Genomic DNA, 18602 nt, shown 5'->3' with positions numbered 1-18602 from the left:
ATATGGCCTAGGTCGAGATCGAGAATGTGTGGAGCTTTACCTCCACATCCCCATATGCCTACATACTTTACTTTATTTTGCGTCCATTATTTTTTTTTGTATGAGAATCCCAGATATTTTATGACTGTCCTTAAAGATGTTTCCCCACCTTGAAAAAATGCCGAATCTTTCAACGAAACTCGCAGTTTCCCAACAGTGGGATAATCTTTCCTCCTATAATAAGAGTAAATATGGCGACGAATAGCATCTTGCTGAAAGGTATCTAAATTTGTCACGCGTTTATTGATATTCCTCTTCTTTCCTGGGGTTTCCAATTTTGAAGCCTCGCATTTATTTATTTATTTCTACCACATTATATTTTTCTTTACCTATGGTAACAATAGTGTTCTTAGACACGCCGAAAGCAGCAGCAGTCCTGTCCAGAACTTTATTTACAGAAATGATTGGAACCCCATTGTTTTTCTCTTGCTCAAATTATTTGCGCTCAGAACAAACCATCTCCCGCGTTTGTCCTTTGAGAAGAATTCCTTTTTCTTTTAGTGCATGGCCTCTTTGGTACATTGTCATCTCGAGTATTGCCTCCTGTGCTTGACATTCTTCACACAAGCTCACGACACACTCAAGAACACAGAAAATTATGTACAGAAAATAACAACTAAAACAACACGCTATATACAACAAAGAATACTCTAAATTCAATAAACACTAAACAACGGACCGGTTAAAATATCACAGCAACACAACAAACAACACGTCCTCTCCCAACAACATGAAATCTGATCGCAGGAAGAATCGCCCGATAAGCGGCAACACCGAGATAAACGTTTTCTGTTGCTAGGTAACCAGGGGTTGGGTGAAGCACTGGGAACATTTTGATTGGCTCGCATGCCCGCAACCCACCCTCCCGGAGTGCCGTAGACCCGATTTCAACATATGCTTCCCAAGCGTCAATACCAAACTAATTTTGCGGCAGGTATAGCAGGTAACAATATACACATTATTACTTTCCAAAGAAGCGCTCATGTGGGATGGCCAAACGGATCCGGATTTCGGATCCGCCAGGATCCGGATCTGGCCATACCTAGTACAGTAATAAGAAATCGTATGGTAGTTATTCTAAAATGTGTTTTTCGAATGAACCGTATTGTTAGTTTTTTTATGTTTTTGCATCTTATTCGCCTGTGGCTGTATCGGAACATGTAACTGGTAGAGCCAAAGCAGGTTACTGTCCAGAAGAAGAGAAAAGAAGCAAAGCAAAGGTTTACGTGGAACGTGGCAATGCTGCTACTCAGGGTGCGAAATCATTGAAAACTAGTGGGGAAGAGAAAGTTCTTAATCTACAAACTCCCTCTCCTACAAACATGTGTAAATTATATGATATACGTATTTGTAATGGTATTAAAAGTAATAATAAATTACTCAATGAAAAATATATTATTATGATGGTTATTAATTACATAAAGGAAATTAATTTGTTACTTTTATACATATCAAATATTGCAAAGCAGCTAACTAATTCCTTTACTAACCGGTTAAAGATGTTAATAAATTATGAAATAGTTAAAGTTGTTTTATTTTGTGTAAGTTTTTGTTTACTTCGTGCATTATGTTAATACGAAAATTAGATTTCATAGTTATTATTGTCTTGCATTCTTGTTTCACTTTTGTTGTGTATATTGATGTAGATTTGTTAATGATCTCTTGAGAAAGCATTCAATTCTCACAACTACATTAATTTGTGTGTGTTTTCGATATTATTCTTTGTAAAATATATTTGAAATTAACAGTAATTGCTTATCTTTTGTTTGTTATAACAAAAACTTCCCCCCCCCCAGAAATTTTTGGTTTGGGGGATTTTTGAGGCCAAGATTGTAGGTGGGTTTGAATACCCCCAGGATTTCGCACCCTGCTGCTACTGCACACAGCGATGTCCATACGCAGGGGGTGCTCGTTGCTATGTGAAGTACGTATGCATTACGTCATCTGGGAGGATGGGGTTTGACCATTACCTTCTCAATATGAAAGCCTGATGGCTTGATCCGGTCACGTGACTAAACGTCATCAACTGGAGGCGAAATAGCTGCCATGTTTGATTTGCTTCTTCGGAATCAATGTTGGACCTTTTTAGTGAATATGGAATTGTAATGCAAATTTAAGAACTGTAATCGAGTTTACATGACGTGCAAATATGCTTAAATGTGGAAGAGGTATGGTGTATAAGTCTTGTGTACTCAATTGCAGAGGCAATTACAATGAAAAAGGTAAGAGTAATATTCACATTTCTTCAAGATGTTGTTAAAAATGAGAAATTTTTAGGGCAATTCCATGTGATTCAGTCACTACGAAAATATACAAGTAACAAATGTATTATACTAAAAAATAAATAATAGTAATAGTTCATGATGTAAACATTTCATGTGTCCGAAATAGGCATCAAATATACTCGTAAATGTGGACAACATGTCGACATTTTTTTTAGAATTATCAAATAATTTACCCTGAATTACAAACGTTGGTTAATATTACGTCTACCAAAGCAATTTGTTAGTGTAAATTTTATGCAAGCATTCGATAAATTATTCATATTATTTACACAAATTTTCAGTTTCAAAATGTGCTTAATGAAAGAAAGCTATACAACGGGGCAAAGTTGATGCATGTGTACATTTATTCTTATTTTATCCCGCTTTATGCTTCTTTATGCTAATCGGAGGCTAATGGAAGATATATTGTACATTTAAATACAAAGGTGCGATGTGTAACAAGAACGTCGATGAAATATTCGTGTGTAAAACTATCCAAGAATATATATATTACTTATCTTTCAAATACAAATGTTTTCACACAGAAAGCATTTTGTTACCTAGCTATGTTAATATGAACTACAAATGTATTAAATTTTTAAAACTGTTTCATATGAACTGCTTTTAATTTTTTGTCTTTGTGAAGCTTCAATGTTCGTAACTTTGATTATTAAATCAGTGATAATGTTTATTGTTTCATAATTTATTAACATTTTTCACGATTTTTCTAACGGAATGTAAAAAACAGTGTAAGGAAATATTCCAAATGTTTATTTCCCAAGTGAACGTTAAAATGGAAATATTAATCTGTTTTTCTTTCTCAATGAAACTCTTAAGTTATTGTCACAAATCTTACTAACGACAATGAAAAGATTCAATTTGTTTATTATCTTTCGTTCAATAAAGTCAATAGGATCGAAATTACAATGTGACAAATTATTTACGTTTAGTCTTTACAAACAGAAATGTAACATTGCCCTTGTACCAATTTCTTTCGCTTTTGCTGCAAGAATATAGAAATTAAGGTTTTGTATTGAGATTGTATAGCTACACAGAATATCTGCATTATCTGGTTGATTAATTTTGGGTAAACTTAAAGACAATTTAATTGATTAGGTAACTTGGAAAGTTTACGATCAACCTAACATGTTTTTTTATTTAATCAATTGATTTTACATACAAATGTTCATACAAAAGCGGTTACGAGTTTTACTGTAGCTGACCAATATTCCTGATAATATTTTTCAAAGATATACAATGTTTAAATATTTCCGACAGGAAGTTTCTAACGGTTTTCAACTCTTTCTTTGTGCTATCTTAGGAATTTTTGTGGTGGCCATAGTGACTTCCTGAAAGAAAATTTTGGTGTAAATATTCAATATTATACATTTTTCTTCTAACTATATTCGTCGGGAGGGTAAATGTCAAAATTTAACTTCATAAGAGAAATAAATATACCTTAATTATCTACGGTAAAATTACGTCAAGGAGTTTACAGCATTAACACGATCGCCTCCAGATGATGACGTCTTGACTGAGCGCTGTGGCCTGAACCTCAAGATGGTCTTGGACGGTGCTCGTTGCTATGTGCAGTAAGTTTGGTGCTGGGTACATTTAGCTACTAACACGTCGCAAAAATCGGAACAAGCAGGTTGTTGATTTTGTAGCGTTCGATTTATTTTTATTGTATTTTTGTACTTGTAGACTGCAATCATGTCTAATTGTGCTGTAGCAACCTATGAAAACTATAACCAGAAAACTAAAGGAACTGACATAAAATATCATAGATTTCCAGTCGATAATTGCGTAAGTAAACAGTGGATTCATGCTTGTAGACGAAATGTAAAAAACGCAAGTGTGCCGTGCCAATTATTGTGAAGACTATGTGCGAGATCTAAAAGCAGAATTTCTGTATTTTCCGCCAAAGAACGTGCTGAAGCCAACTGCAGTGTCATCGCTAAACTTACACCCAATTACTTTAGTACCAAAAATCGAGGAAATGGTGGTTCTCCTAAACACTTCACAATATGATTCGCTTGTAGGACGTGTTGATAAGGTTTGCAGAGATGTACGCTACGAAAGACATGCAATAAAGAGACGTGCCCTAAACAGGCTAAAGACTATGCTGCCCAAAAAGAGAAAAATATATAGACAATCTGCAAGCAATGTTTCGTTGTTGGAAAACATATTCGATCGTTTACAAAGGAGAAACACACGTCTGCATAATGAAGCAAATAAATTAAAGATTACAAACAACCCCTTTCAACCTGTTTTAACTAAATAAAGAAGTTCAAAATCTACAACGTAACCTAACCGACAGTACTACAAGAAAAGCCATCAATATCTTATGTTATGAGAGGACAGAGGACACCGAGACGATGCTAACGCAAGAAATCCCAGCTCTCTATGATTATTTTCTCGAAAGTTACGAGTGATCAAAAACATTTTTGGCAATTGGCTCACCCTTGACCTCCAAGAACCTCCGAAAACTTGGTACACGTACTCTGCATCACCAAAACTCGACAAGAGGGTCAACGGGAAGGATATTCGCGCTATCTCTTACGGTTTTCGAGACATTTTGCAATTTAACGCTGGACTTGGAAAATTTTCGACAGATGGGGGTCAAATTTGGTTCCATGACGACCTATGTTCATTTTGGTATGGGTGGACAGAGGACACCGAGACTCGACCAACGCACTAAACCCGACCTCTCCACGACTATTTGTTCGGAAGTTACGAGTGATCAAAGTTTTGGCGGGTGGGCTAACTTCTTACCCCTTGGCCCCAGGACCACCAAAACTTGGTACACGTATTCTACACCTCCAAAATCGACAGGGGGGGTATCTAACGATGCCGTATGGGGGTGTTTTTCGATAACTCTTACTATTTTCGAGATATTTGCAATTTAAGATTTTTTTAACGCTGGACTTAGAACATTTTCGGAATATTTTTTTTTGTTCCATGACGACCTACGGTTATTTTGGTATGGGAGGACAGAGGACACCTAGACGATGCTAACGCAAGAAATCCCAGCTCTCTATGATCATCCTTTCGAAAGTTACGAGCGATGAAAAAAATATTTTGGCAATTGGCCCACTCTTGACCCAGGACCTCTAAAAACTTTGTACACAGATTTTGCATCACCAATATCGACAAAAGGGTCAACGGGGAGGATTTTTGCGCTATCTTTCTCTCTCACTGTTTTTTTCGAGATATTTGCAATTTAACGCTGTGGACTTGGAAAATTTTTCGACAGAGGGGTCAAATTTGGTTCCATGACAACCTATGTTTTTTTTGTTAGAAGATCAAAAAAGGACACCGAGACTCGACCGACGCACTGAACCCGACCTTTCTACGACTATTTGTTCAAAAGTTACGAGTGATCAAAGTTTTTGGGAGGTGGGCTAACTTCTTACCCCTTGACCTCAGGACCACCAAAACTTGGTACACGTATTCTACACCTCCAAAATCGACAGGGGGGGTATCTAAAGATACCAGGATGGGGGTGTTTTTCAATATATTTTTTCGATAACTCCTACCATTTTCGAGATATTTGCAATTTAACGCTGGACTTGGAAAATTTTCGATTGATGAAAAATTGGTTCCATGACGACCTATGTTTATTTTGGTATGGGAGGACAGAGGACACCGAGACTCGACCGACACACTAAACCCGACAGGTGGGATGCTTCGTTTTTGGCGCAGCCCTTTGACCTACTTTTGAAATGACCTATAAGGTCATTTTCCTATAAGGCTGTCTCCCCTTACGATGTTTTCCTCTAAGGCAGAGATCGTCTGTCAATGGGCCCTCAGTGTAATCTACTACGACCTAATACTAACTTTCTTTTTATGTTTCGCGGCTGTTTTATTGCAGTGACGAACTAAAAGAGCGGGAAAAAAAGGCTCTGAAAGGTGAGTGTCAAAAAAACGTACTTTCAAGTATGCATGCTCCAGTAATGTAATTTTCTAAAAACATGTGCCGTCCATGTTTCTATATCGTGAGGCGTTTCTGCGATGATGGCTTTTATATGCGGCTGTGAATAAAGTTCTACTTTTAGAAGCAATAATGCTGTAACGAGGAAGAAAGGATATAGGATTCTTGCAGTGATATGGCTGCATCAAAACAACTGCTTTTTTTTATTCACCAGTTTCATCTGTTTCTGCGGTGATGTGATTGTTAAGTCATCCAACAACAGCTCTTAATAATGGTCGCGGATTGCTGTAACCAGATTGTCGTTGCATCTGCGGAAATATATAGATACTCAATCTCTCGTAAACATTCTGTACAACTAAAATTATGTTCAATTCGTCCTCTTTATTTCTCAAAATTTAAATTTCTGTATGCATCTCGTAAGGAAATGTGAGTCCATATAAAATGTTCAATTTGATGCATCCATCTAATTGGTAAATAACCTCTGGATATTTATTCTTCTTCTATTCCTTGGAGAATGGATTCCCAGGACCAAGTTTCAAAACGACGTGCTACATGCTCAAAGTATTGTAAAATCTGATGACAGCAAACTGTCTAGAATCTTTCTTGAATACACAATTCATTTCAAATCGTTCGTCAGTTTTTTCAAACGTCTAATAGATTCGTAGCATTCGCAACCAGCATCATCTTTCGAAGGCACCGATAATTTTGGTCTGATGCTTTTATTGTCCATGATTCAACACCGTGCATGAGAGGGCATCCCCGATTGCTTGTAATCAAGGGGTCCTGGGTTCGATACCCGGTGGAGGTACTTAGTTGTTCGGATCCTACTTTAAATTGTAGTCCCGATTAGCCTTTCTGTACCAGTCGACCTCGTGACGTAGTGGTTAGCACCAATTAATTGATTTCGTTTATTTTATTTTTTTTCCGCCACTTTTGGCTAAACGCGAAGATGAGTATGTGATGATGATGAAATTAATGAAGGGACACCACAAATAACACCCATGCCCAGGCCAGGATTTGAACCTGGGACCCCTGCCTCAACGCTGTTGATTTCCGGTTCAGTGGTTAGCACATGATAACTTATTTGAACCAGTTTAAAAATTCAAATACTTAGGAGTAATATTAACAAATGAAAATTATATTAAAGAGGATATAAAATTAAAAATGTAGGCTTAAAATTTAGGAAATGTATGTTACTTCTCTCTAAGAAACTTATAGTTAAAATATACAAAACAGTAATTTTTTGCCTGTTGTATTATATGGATGTGAAACTTGGTCTGTCATATTGAAAGAGGAACATAAATTGAGAGTATTTGAAAATAAGATCGTTAGGAAAATATTTGGATCTAAAAGGGGTGAGAAGATAGGTGAGTGGAGAAGGTTACATAATTTAGAACTACATAAATTTATATTCATGTCCAGATATTATTAGATTAATTAAATCAAGAAGACTTAGGTGGACAGGCCATGTGGCATGAATGGGAGAGGAAAAAGGAGTTTACAGGATTCTTGTTGGGAGACCTGATGGTAAGAGACCTGTAGGAAAACTAAGACGAAGATGGAAGGACAATTATTTGGGATGGACCTAACGGAAATTTTGGTAGAGATGGAAAAAAGAGTATATAGATTTTTCTCAAGTTAGGGGCAGATGGAAGGCCTGTGTTGATGCAGCCATGAACCTTTGGGTTTGAGAAGGCTAGAGAGTTAGTTAGTTAGTTAGTTATGAAAGCACATGCCACTATCAAAAAAAATACAATCCCTGACAAAAAAAAATGAATTAAAAAAAAATGAAATTTATTTCCATATAATGAACTTCAACCTATACAATTGAACATTTTTTTTTAATTTTGCAGGATTTAAATGAAACAGACGTAAATAGGAATAGGGAACACGTACGTAATGCAATAGAATCAGCAGTTAAATAAAGTATAAATCAAGAAAAAGTAAGCCATGGTTCGCATAACCTAATAGAAATAGATTGATTGATGCACAGTAAGGCTAATCGGGCCTGGACCTGTAGTTTAAAGTGGGATCCCAACCACTACATGCCTCCACCAGGGATCGAACCCGGGGATACCTTGATTACAAGGCGACGACGCTACCACTGCGCCATCGGGGAGGCACTAATAGAAATAGACTTAGGCGGTTAAAGAACAGCAAGTTTTAGAAGATTACTTGAAAAGTAAAATTAACGAAATTGAAATAAAAGTATCAGATGTGCAAATGAATTGAGAAAGGGGTGGTAACCTAAAGTAAACTTGATAAAAAAAATGGCTGACTATTTTAAATAGATGGAAGAACTACTTTAATGATGTTTTAAATGTTCATGTAGGAGATAAATCAGAAATAAATTAAGTACGCACAGCAGAACTTAACTTGATTGAGATAAGAGATACATTAGTCGAGAAGAAACTTGTTAATATGTCTGACAAATGTACAATTCATGATGCATTAAAAAAAAAAAAAAAAGATGCTCTTTTTAATTTTACCTTACAATATGCTTTTAGGAAGCTAAAAGAAACTAACGAAGTAGTGTTAGCATATGCAGATGATGTAGACTTACTGGGGAATGATGTAAATACAAATTAAGAATAATGCTAAAATTATTTTTCAAAAGCAGCTAAAGAGATAGGTTTTAGAAGTTAGCAATGTGAAATCTAAAGATATGTGCTTACAGACCGAAACCAAGTGATAACAACTTGTTTGAACCAGTTTTCCAAATCCAAATACTTAGGAGTAATACTAACAAATGAAAATGATATTAAAGAGGAAATGAAAAGAAGGCTTAATTCATGTTACTTTTCTCTTCATAAAACTTTTGTCTCCTCGTTTCATATCTAAGGAACTAAAAAATTAAATATATATATATATAAATATATATATATATATATATATATATATATATATATATATATATATATATATATATATATATATATATATATATATATATATATATATATATAGATCTTGCTCAGGATAAGGACAAATCGAACTTTCGGGTTCAAGAAGGGTAGAGAATTAATTAATTAGTTAATATTCAATGTAATATGGTTTCACGTATTAAACAAAAACAAAGTTAGTAATAAGGTATTCATATTGACAAGGGAATTCTTACAAATTCATTCTCTTCGTAAGTTTGCCAATAGCATTTTCATCATCCTGTGTTATTACAAATCTTCAGTTATGCAATGCAAAAAAGGAGAAGAATTTCCATGACATGATAACATGAAGTGGGATCCCACTTTAAACTACAGGTCCAGGCCCGATTAGCCTTACTGTGCATCAATCAATCTATTTCTATTAGGTTATGCGAACCATGGCTTACTTTTTCTTGATTTATACTTTATTTAACTGCTGATTCTATTGCATTACGTACGTGTTCCCTATTCCTATTTACGTCTGTTTCATTTAAATCCTGCAAAATTAAAAAAAAAATGTTCAATTGTATAGGTTGAAGTTCATTATATGGAAATAAATTTCATTTTTTTTTAATTCATTTTTTTTTGTCAGGGATTGTATTTTTTTTTATAGTGGCATGTGCTTTCATAACTAACTAACTAACTAACTCTCTAGCCTTCTCAAACCCAAAGGTTCATGGCTGCATCAACACAGGCCTTCCATCTGCCCCTAACTTGAGAAAAATCTATATACTCTTTTTTCCATCTCTACCAAAATTTCCGTTAGGTCCATCCCAAATAATTGTCCTTCCATCTTCGTCTTAGTTTTCCTACAGGTCTCTTACCATCAGGTCTCCCAACAAGAATCCTGTAAACTCCTTTTTCCTCTCCCATTCATGCCACATGGCCTGTCCACCTAAGTCTTCTTGATTTAATTAATCTAATAATATCTGGACATGAATATAAATTTATGTAGTTCTAAATTATGTAACCTTCTCCACTCACCTATCTTCTCACCCCTTTTAGATCCAAATATTTTCCTAACGATCTTATTTTCAAATACTCTCAATTTATGTTCCTCTTTCAATATGACAGACCAAGTTTCACATCCATATAATACAACAGGCAAAAAATTACTGTTTTGTATATTTTAACTATAAGTTTCTTAGAGAGAAGTAACATACATTTCCTAAATTTTAAGCCTACATTTTTATTTTATATCCTCTTTAATATAATTTTCATTTGTTAATATTACTCCTAAGTATTTGAATTTTTAAACTGGTTCAAATAAGTTATCACGTGCTAACCACTGAACCGGAAATCAACAGCGTTGAGCCAGGGGTCCCAGGTTCAAATCCTGGCCTGGGCATGGGTGTTATTTGTGGTGTCCCTTCATTAATTTCATCATCATCACATACTCATCTTCGCGTTTAGCCAAAAGTGGCGGAAAAAAAATAAAATAAACGAAATCAATTAATTGGTGCTAACCACTACGTCACGAGGTCGACTGGTACAGAAAGGCTAATCGGGACTACAATTTAAAGTAGGATCCGAACAACTAAGTACCTCCACCGGGTATCGAACCCAGGACCCCTTGATTACAAGCAATCGGGGATGCCCTCTCATGCACGGTGTTGAATCATGGACAATAAAAGCATCAGACCAAAATTATCGGTGCCTTCGAAAGATGATGCTGGTTGCGAATGCTACGAATCTATTAGACGTTTGAAAAAACTGACGAACGATTTGAAATGAATTGTGTATTCAAGAAAGATTCTAGACAGTTTGCTGTCATCAGATTTTACAATACTTTGAGCATGTAGCACGTCGTTTTGAAACTTGGTCCTGGGAATCCATTCTCCAAGGAATAGAAGAAGAATAAATATCCAGAGGTTATTTACCAATTAGATGGATGCATCAAATTGAACATTTTATATGGACTCACATTTCCTTACGAGATGCATACAGAAATTTAAATTTTGAGAAATAAAGAGGACGAATTGAACATAATTTTAGTTGTACAGAATGTTTACGAGAGATTGAGTATCTATATATTTCCGCAGATGCAACGACAATCTGGATACAGCAATCCGCGACCATTATTAAGAGCTGTTGTTGGATGACTTAACAATCACATCACCGCAGAAACAGATGAAACTGGTGAATAAAAAAAGCAGTTGTTTTGATGCAGCCATATCACTGCAAGAATCCTATATCCTTTCTTCCTCGTTACAGCATTATTGCTTCTAAAAGTAGAACTTTATTCACAGCCGCATATAAAAGCCATCATCGCAGAAACGCCTCACGATATAGAAACATGGACGGCACATGTTTTTAGAAAATTACATTACTGGAGCATGCATACTTGAAAGTACGTTTTTTTGACACTCACCTTTCAGAGCCTTTTTTTCCGCTCTTTTAGTTCGTCACTGCAATAAAACAGCCGCGAAACATAAAGAGAAAGTTAGTATTAGGTCGTAGTAGATTACACTGAGGGCCCATTGACAGACGATCTCTGCCTTAGAGGAAAACATCGTAAGGGGAGACAGCCTTATAGGAAAATGACCTTATAGGTCATTTCAAAAGTAGGTCAAAGGGCTGCGCCAAAAACGAAGCATCCCACCTGTCGGGTTTAGTGTGTCGGTCGAGTCTCGGTGTCCTCTGTCCTCCCATACCAAAATAAACATAGGTCGTCATGGAACCAATTTTTCATCAATCGAAAATTTTCCAAGTCCAGCGTTAAATTGCAAATATCTCGAAAATGGTAGGAGTTATCGAAAAAATATATTGAAAAACACCCCCATCCTGGTATCTTTAGATACCCCCCCTGTCGATTTTGGAGGTGTAGAATACGTGTACCAAGTTTTGGTGGTCCTGAGGTCAAGGGGTAAGAAGTTAGCCCACCTCCCAAAAACTTTGATCACTCGTAACTTTTGAACAAATAGTCGTAGAAAGGTCGGGTTTAGTGCGTCGGTCGAGTCTCGGTGTCCTTTTTTGATCTTCTAACAAAAAAAACATAGGTTGTCATGGAACCAAATTTGACCCCTCTGTCGAAAAATTTTCCAAGTCCACAGCGTTAAATTGCAAATATCTCGAAAAAAAACAGTGAGAGAGAAAGATAGCGCAAAAATCCTCCCCGTTGACCCTTTTGTCGATATTGGTGATGCAAAATACGTGTACAAAGTTTTTAGAGGTCCTGGGTCAAGAGTGGGCCAATTGCCAAAATATTTTTTTCATCGCTCGTAACTTTCGAAAGGATGATCATAGAGAGCTGGGATTTCTTGCGTTAGCATCGTCAAGGTGTCCTCTGTCCTCCCATACCAAAATAAACGTAGGTCGTCATGGAACAAAAAAAAAATATTCCGAAAATTTTCTAAGTCCAGCGTTAAAAAAATCTTAAATTGCAAATATCTCGAAAATAGTAAGAGTTATCGAAAAAATATATCGAAAAACACCCCCATACGGCATCGTTAGATGCCCCCTGTCGATTTTGGAAGTGTAGAATACGTATACCAAGTTTTGGTGGTCCTGGGGTCAAGGGGTAAGAAGTTAGCCCACCCGCCAAAACTTTGATCACTCGTAACTTCCGAACAAAGAGTCGTGGAGAGGTCGGGTTTAGTGCGTTGGTCGAGTCTCGGTGTCCTCTGTCCACCCATACCAAAATGAACATAGGTCGTCATGGAACCAAATTTGACCCCCATCTGTCGAAAATTTTCCAAGTCCAGCGTTAAATTGCAAAATGTCTCGAAAACCGTAAGAGATAGCGCGAATATCCTTCCCGTTGACCCTCTTGTCGAGTTTTGGTGATGCAGAGTACGTGTACCAAGTTTTCGGAGGTTCTTGGAGGTCAAGGGTGGGCCAATTGCCAAAAATGTTTTTGATCACTCGTAACTTTCGAAAAAATAATCATAGAGAGCTGGGATTTCTTGCGTTAGCATCGTCTCGGTGTCCTCTGTCCTCTCATAACAAAATTGGCGTAGGTTGTCATGGAACCAATTTTTTCATCAATCGAAAATTTTCCAAGTCCTGTGTTAAAAAATCTTAAATTTGCAAATATCTCGAAAATGGTAAGAGTTATCGAAAAAAATATATCGAAAAACACCCCCATCCCGGTAGCGAAGCTACCCCCCCTGTCGATTTTGGAGGTGTAGAATACATGTACCAAGTTTTGGTGGTCCTGGGGCCAAGGGGTAAGAAGTTAGCCCACCCGCCAAAACTTTGATCACTCGTAACTTCCGAACGAATAGTCGTGGAGAGGTCGGGTTTAGTGCGTCGGTCGAGTCTCGGTGCCCTCTGTCAACCCATACCAAAATAAACATAGGTCGTCATGGAAGCAATTTTTTTCATCGATCGAAAATTTTCTAAGTCCAGCGTCAAAAAAAAATCTTAGGACAAAAAAAAACCTACAAAGACAGAGAGATGGACATAGACATTACATATAGACATAGACATTACACACAGACATAGACATTAGACAACTTAACCTAACTTAACCGGGAACACGAGCCCGGGGACAGGGATAGGACCCCGGGGACAGAGGTCCAGGGACAAGGGGTAGGTTAGGTTAGTTCGGTGCGTAAATAAAAAAAAATGATAGGTTAAGTTATATCACTTAGGATCGTAAAAGAAATTAAAAAATCGTAAGAAAAAAAAGATAGGTTAAGTTATATCACTTAAGATCGTGATATACCTACCAAGTACGAGTGGGAAAAAAGGGAAATTTTACTAAAACATCGCTAAACGCTAAAACATCGACAAAAAAATTGTCAAAATATGTCAAAAACTGATATTCAATTGATAAAAAAAGAGGCTAAAAGACGATACCTACTAAGTATTGCGTTGAAACGATCAATTAGCACTACTCCCATTATTGAAATTTTTGCAACTTTGTTCAATATTGGTAATTTACAAATACATTGTGGATAATTTTGTAGCCTTGTACTCAATATAAACCAATGGATGTTACATTATTTCTTTGTAGTACATTTCTGTAAAAAAGAGCAAGATCTATGATTAATGTAATGCAAGTTACTTCGTTATTGTACAAATGTGTGTCGCATATCAGCCTTGGAGTATATTTCCGGTTATACAACTCAGACACAAATGTAAATGTAAACGGAAAATCTGCGGACAAAGTTCTTTAACGATTAATCATTTGTACACTTGCACGATCAATCATTGTGAGTTCATGTAACTTTTCTCCTTTATTGTTTAATTAAACAAAGAACTAAGATATTTTCATCGATATTCTCAAAGAGTTTCATTTACCGTGTTATCATGAATCTATTTCTATAGGCTTGAATTAGTAGGTTAAGACATTTAAGTTTGATGTTCCTAGTACTCATCAAGTATTTCGAATAGGTTAACTTAGTTAAATTAGTACTTGTACACTTTGTCTCGTCTTCTGCACGCGTTTGTATGTAAAGTTCTTAATACGAAAAAATACTTTTCAGAACTATGACAACGATAACTTGCAGCCAAATTTGAACCAGAGAAATTTAAAATATCTGCAAATTACAAACTGGAATTGCGTTTTCAAAGTCTGAAACTACTATCTTACAAACTATTTCATCATTCTTCCTCTACATAAAACTTTCCAAAAAAATTTTGCATGTGGAACTTTGATCCGTACGTACAGTAAATAAATATATGAAGAAGGTTGGGAATTCTTTCGAATTTAGAGTAAGTTTCAAATGCAGAGTAAAATTTTATCTAGATTGTATATTGCTTCTTTCACTTGATAATTTCAAATATAAAGTTACATTATGGAGAATGGTAAAGATTGTATTTTAAGTATATCAGTATAATTTTAATACTTTCTGATGTTATGTAAAATTTGAAATGTTCCTGGAAATGATTGCAACGTTCTGAATGAATAAGAAGGAACTAATCAGTCAGAAAACTAAATATTAGGCTTTTGTAGTGCGTTGTGTTAAATGTTGTAAATATATTATACCGTACTACTATCGGATTAAAAATTAGGGATATTCAAGTTTGGACTCAATTAAAAGTTAATCAGTAGAACCACATAAAAACGAGTTACATCAAAATTCAGCTTATTCAATTCTGTGTTAATCTATAGTTACCAGTTTATTGTTGATTATGCCTTCTATTTTTATCATCGTGAGAACAAAATAGGATTATTTTTTAGTTTGGCAAACTATCGCTCTCTTTGAGATTCTATAAATAAAGAACGGGTGTTTTTTTATATATAGATTATATATTATATAGTTTATTTATTTATTATCCAAACTCTAATATCCATAATTCATAATCCGATAGTACTCCTGTGACGTTCTGTGAGGCCCGTAGTACCTCGGAGGCCTCTGTCGATCTCCTTGGCGTAGTGGTTAGCACATCGCGCTTCGACGCCAGGGGTCCCTGATTCGAATCCAATCGGGTCAGACATTGGTTTGTCCTTAATGAGAAAATTGAGAATTTAGTAAATGTGATAGTATATGTGAAAACAAATATTTATTGATTGATTTGCTTAATTTACTTCGCTTCTTGTGCCACTTTTGGCTAATTTGCGAAGATAGGGATGAGTGATGAAATGATGAATGAACACTCACAAACATTCATGCTCAAGCCAGGATTCGAACCCAAACCTCTGGCGTTGAAGTTTGATGTGCTAACCAATACGCCAAGGAGGCCGGCTTGTGGAAACAAAGAAAGAGATCCTCTTATGGGTTTTACTTTCATATTTAAAAAAGACAGAAAAGCAAAAATAAACCAAATCTGTCAATCAATTCTTTCTTTGTAACTCTTTCACTATGCAATTCTTCTTTAGCATGCAACGTTTCTTATTAAAATCATAATGCGATTTATAAAATGATGAAATCTGAAATTCTAATGAGAACACGGACAACCTTCTTTGTAATATATCGATCAGGTTTCAGAAACATGAATTTTTACAATACGTTCGCATGTGCAATTTTCCCTCTTTTAAAAGTAGCATGTTTTAATTATGTTACTAATCATTAAAGGAATACCTCAATACCACCCCGAAGTATGATAATTAATATTTACCCCTCAAAGTAATGAAACACTTTCCATCTCTGAAACTCGCATAGAAATGATAGGAATACCTCAATACCACCCCGAAGTATGATAATTAATATTTACCCCTCAAAGTAATGAAACACTTACCCTCTCGCATAGAAATGCTTCGGCCAAGCCCCGAACGAACATAACCGAAGGGGCACCGAGCATAACCGATCCTCCCACATGACGTCATCCGCTCGTGCATGATCGGCAATTTTCGGATGGCGCTACCTTATAGTATATTAAGTTACCTTGGTCCATACGTTCCATGTACTACGTTGAATTAAAATCTATATAAAATCTGTTTCACAATGTGAATTGACAGTGTACTGGGTTTTAAAAACAGATGCGAAGAGCTTCAATGCAAGACCAAGATTGTATTTGTGGAAATGTCAAATCCTAAGAAAGAGTTGTTTCACAAAATTGAGAAGAACGGTGTTTTGACAAATTTTAAAAATCTGAAGATTAAGAATTGTGTTTAGAACCTTCCTGTCTGCACTGTACGAAAATTTCATCACAATCAATCAAGCAGTTCTTTATTTGTAGGATTTCAAAGAGAGCGATCGTTTACAAAACTCAAAAACCCGTAACTTTTTTGTTCTCACGACGATAATAAATAGAAATCATATAGGGAAAAAAAATAGCTGGTTAGCATAGATTAACGCAGAATTCAATAAGCCTAATATTGATGAAACTTGTTTTTACGTAGCCTTACTGGTTAATTTTTTAATAGAGTTCAAACTCGAGTACCTATAACTTTCAACGTATGTGAAAAACCCCACATTTTCTCCATCCACAAATACAAGCCACGCCCCTTACGGCAGGGTTGCAGTCCGCGAGTACGCGGAAACCAGTCCTTCCCGGACCAGATGTAAATAACCATTTCGGATAGTAGGAAAGCATGAAAGTTGCATTTCATGAAACTTTCAATCCGACAGTAGGTTAATAATGCACATGCGGTCAGCAGGCACAAATTTATAAATATATCTCGGGAGGTTCCTAACCAATTGTCTCATAATAATCAGTGTCGGTAATTAGGAGGGGAGTGGGGGTAGTTGCCCCCCTCCCTTTTTGCCACCCGTCACTATGCTTAACCTTAGCTATCTACGAAGGGATAGTAAACTGTCCTTGCTCCCCCCCCCCCCCAGTTTTGGCAACTTGCTCCCTAGTTTTGGAACCCATTTGTCGCCACCGATAATAATAAAAATAATTAAAATAATTATGTTAAATTAATTAAATATGTATAATGAATTGATATTGTACACATATTTTATTACATGAGTAAAAATACTGTATAAGATTAAATATAACAGCACGTATTCATTATCTAGCTTACATATACGTAGTTTAGATTGCCAAAATGAAGGATTTTTTTTTTAAATTGAATATTTAGGTATTCAATAACGAAAGAAAAATGTTAGATCCAGTTAACGAAAAGTAAAGTTCATGATTAATATTTTACGCATATTATTATAAGTAGTAGTGTTCATAAATCTTATCTGTTACTGTCATTCAAAGTTATGATCCCAATAGACCGCAAAACGAGGGCTGACTACTAAAAAAAAGAGTGAACGCAACCCCACCCTTTTGCAAATGCTGGGCACGTCACTGACCGCACCAGACCCATTCCTGTTGATGCAACAGATATTCAACCAATTCGTGGGTGAACTTGGAGCTAGTTTACTATTGGTTGCGAGCAAATCAACGTTGGTAAAAAAGGGAGGAGAATAACTTTAGCAACGCCATAAAATATCACTTTCGCAACGGCTAAGCCATAGAGAATCCAGAACTTTCAACGCGATTATACTTCTATACTGCTATAAACACTAACAGCAACCTCTCCCCATGAGCTGTCATTATAGACAAATCTTAAACACATTTTGGTGTAGGCCTAAGTATTTCGCATTCGACAATCAGAACATACAGGAAACTTAAACGTGTAACAATAGTTAACTTACCTTCGAACGCCGGTTTCTATCTTCACTATAAACTCGAGTACTGGACTATTCTGGCGACAAAGCTATTCTGGGATGGTGAGGCGACCTTCAACTTGAGCCATCTACCAGTACCACAGATTACGCCATCTACTGTCTGCAGCTTGTTCCAGGCATGTCACTTTCGCTAGCCACTAGGGCGCGCGGTTTGCGACACGTGACCCGTGACTCAAGCTCAAACAAGGAAGAAGGAAAGCTATACAAACAAAGCCTGTAAAGGAAGGATCTTGGTGGGGTGGGTGACTGTTAGCAAACCATTACGTTTTGTCGTGTTTGCGGTAACTTGGAATTTTTTGGAGGATACGAACGTCCTGAAGAAATGAAGTACAAAATTTGTTTCCCCCACAAAGTCAAGTCAAGTACTTCATAATATGAGTAGACCTAGTGGCCCGGTACTGAACCCTCATTTGAGGCTCGAATCATCATT

At 36.3% G+C, this 18602-nt stretch overlaps 1 protein-coding gene across 1 annotated transcript in view; it reads right to left on the bottom strand.

Moving 5' to 3' along the window:
- Positions 1–18225, bottom strand: part of LOC145980924 (TNF receptor-associated factor 4-like) — a 480440-nt gene extending 462215 nt beyond the window's left edge. Inside the window, exon 1 of the mRNA XM_083114009.1 lies at positions 18140–18225. The gene's annotated coding sequence lies outside the window, so the exon portion shown is untranslated. The remainder of the gene's footprint in view (positions 1–18139) is intronic.
- Between the last annotated feature and the right edge of the window lie 377 nt (positions 18226–18602).

Source organism: Lepisma saccharinum, chromosome 28, assembly GCF_977018435.1.
Source record: "Lepisma saccharinum chromosome 28, izLepSacc3.1, whole genome shotgun sequence".
NCBI classification, from domain to species: domain Eukaryota; kingdom Metazoa; phylum Arthropoda; class Insecta; order Zygentoma; family Lepismatidae; genus Lepisma; species Lepisma saccharinum.
The sequence above is the reverse complement of the archived record's forward strand: the minus strand, read 5'-3'. Positions and strand labels throughout refer to the sequence as shown.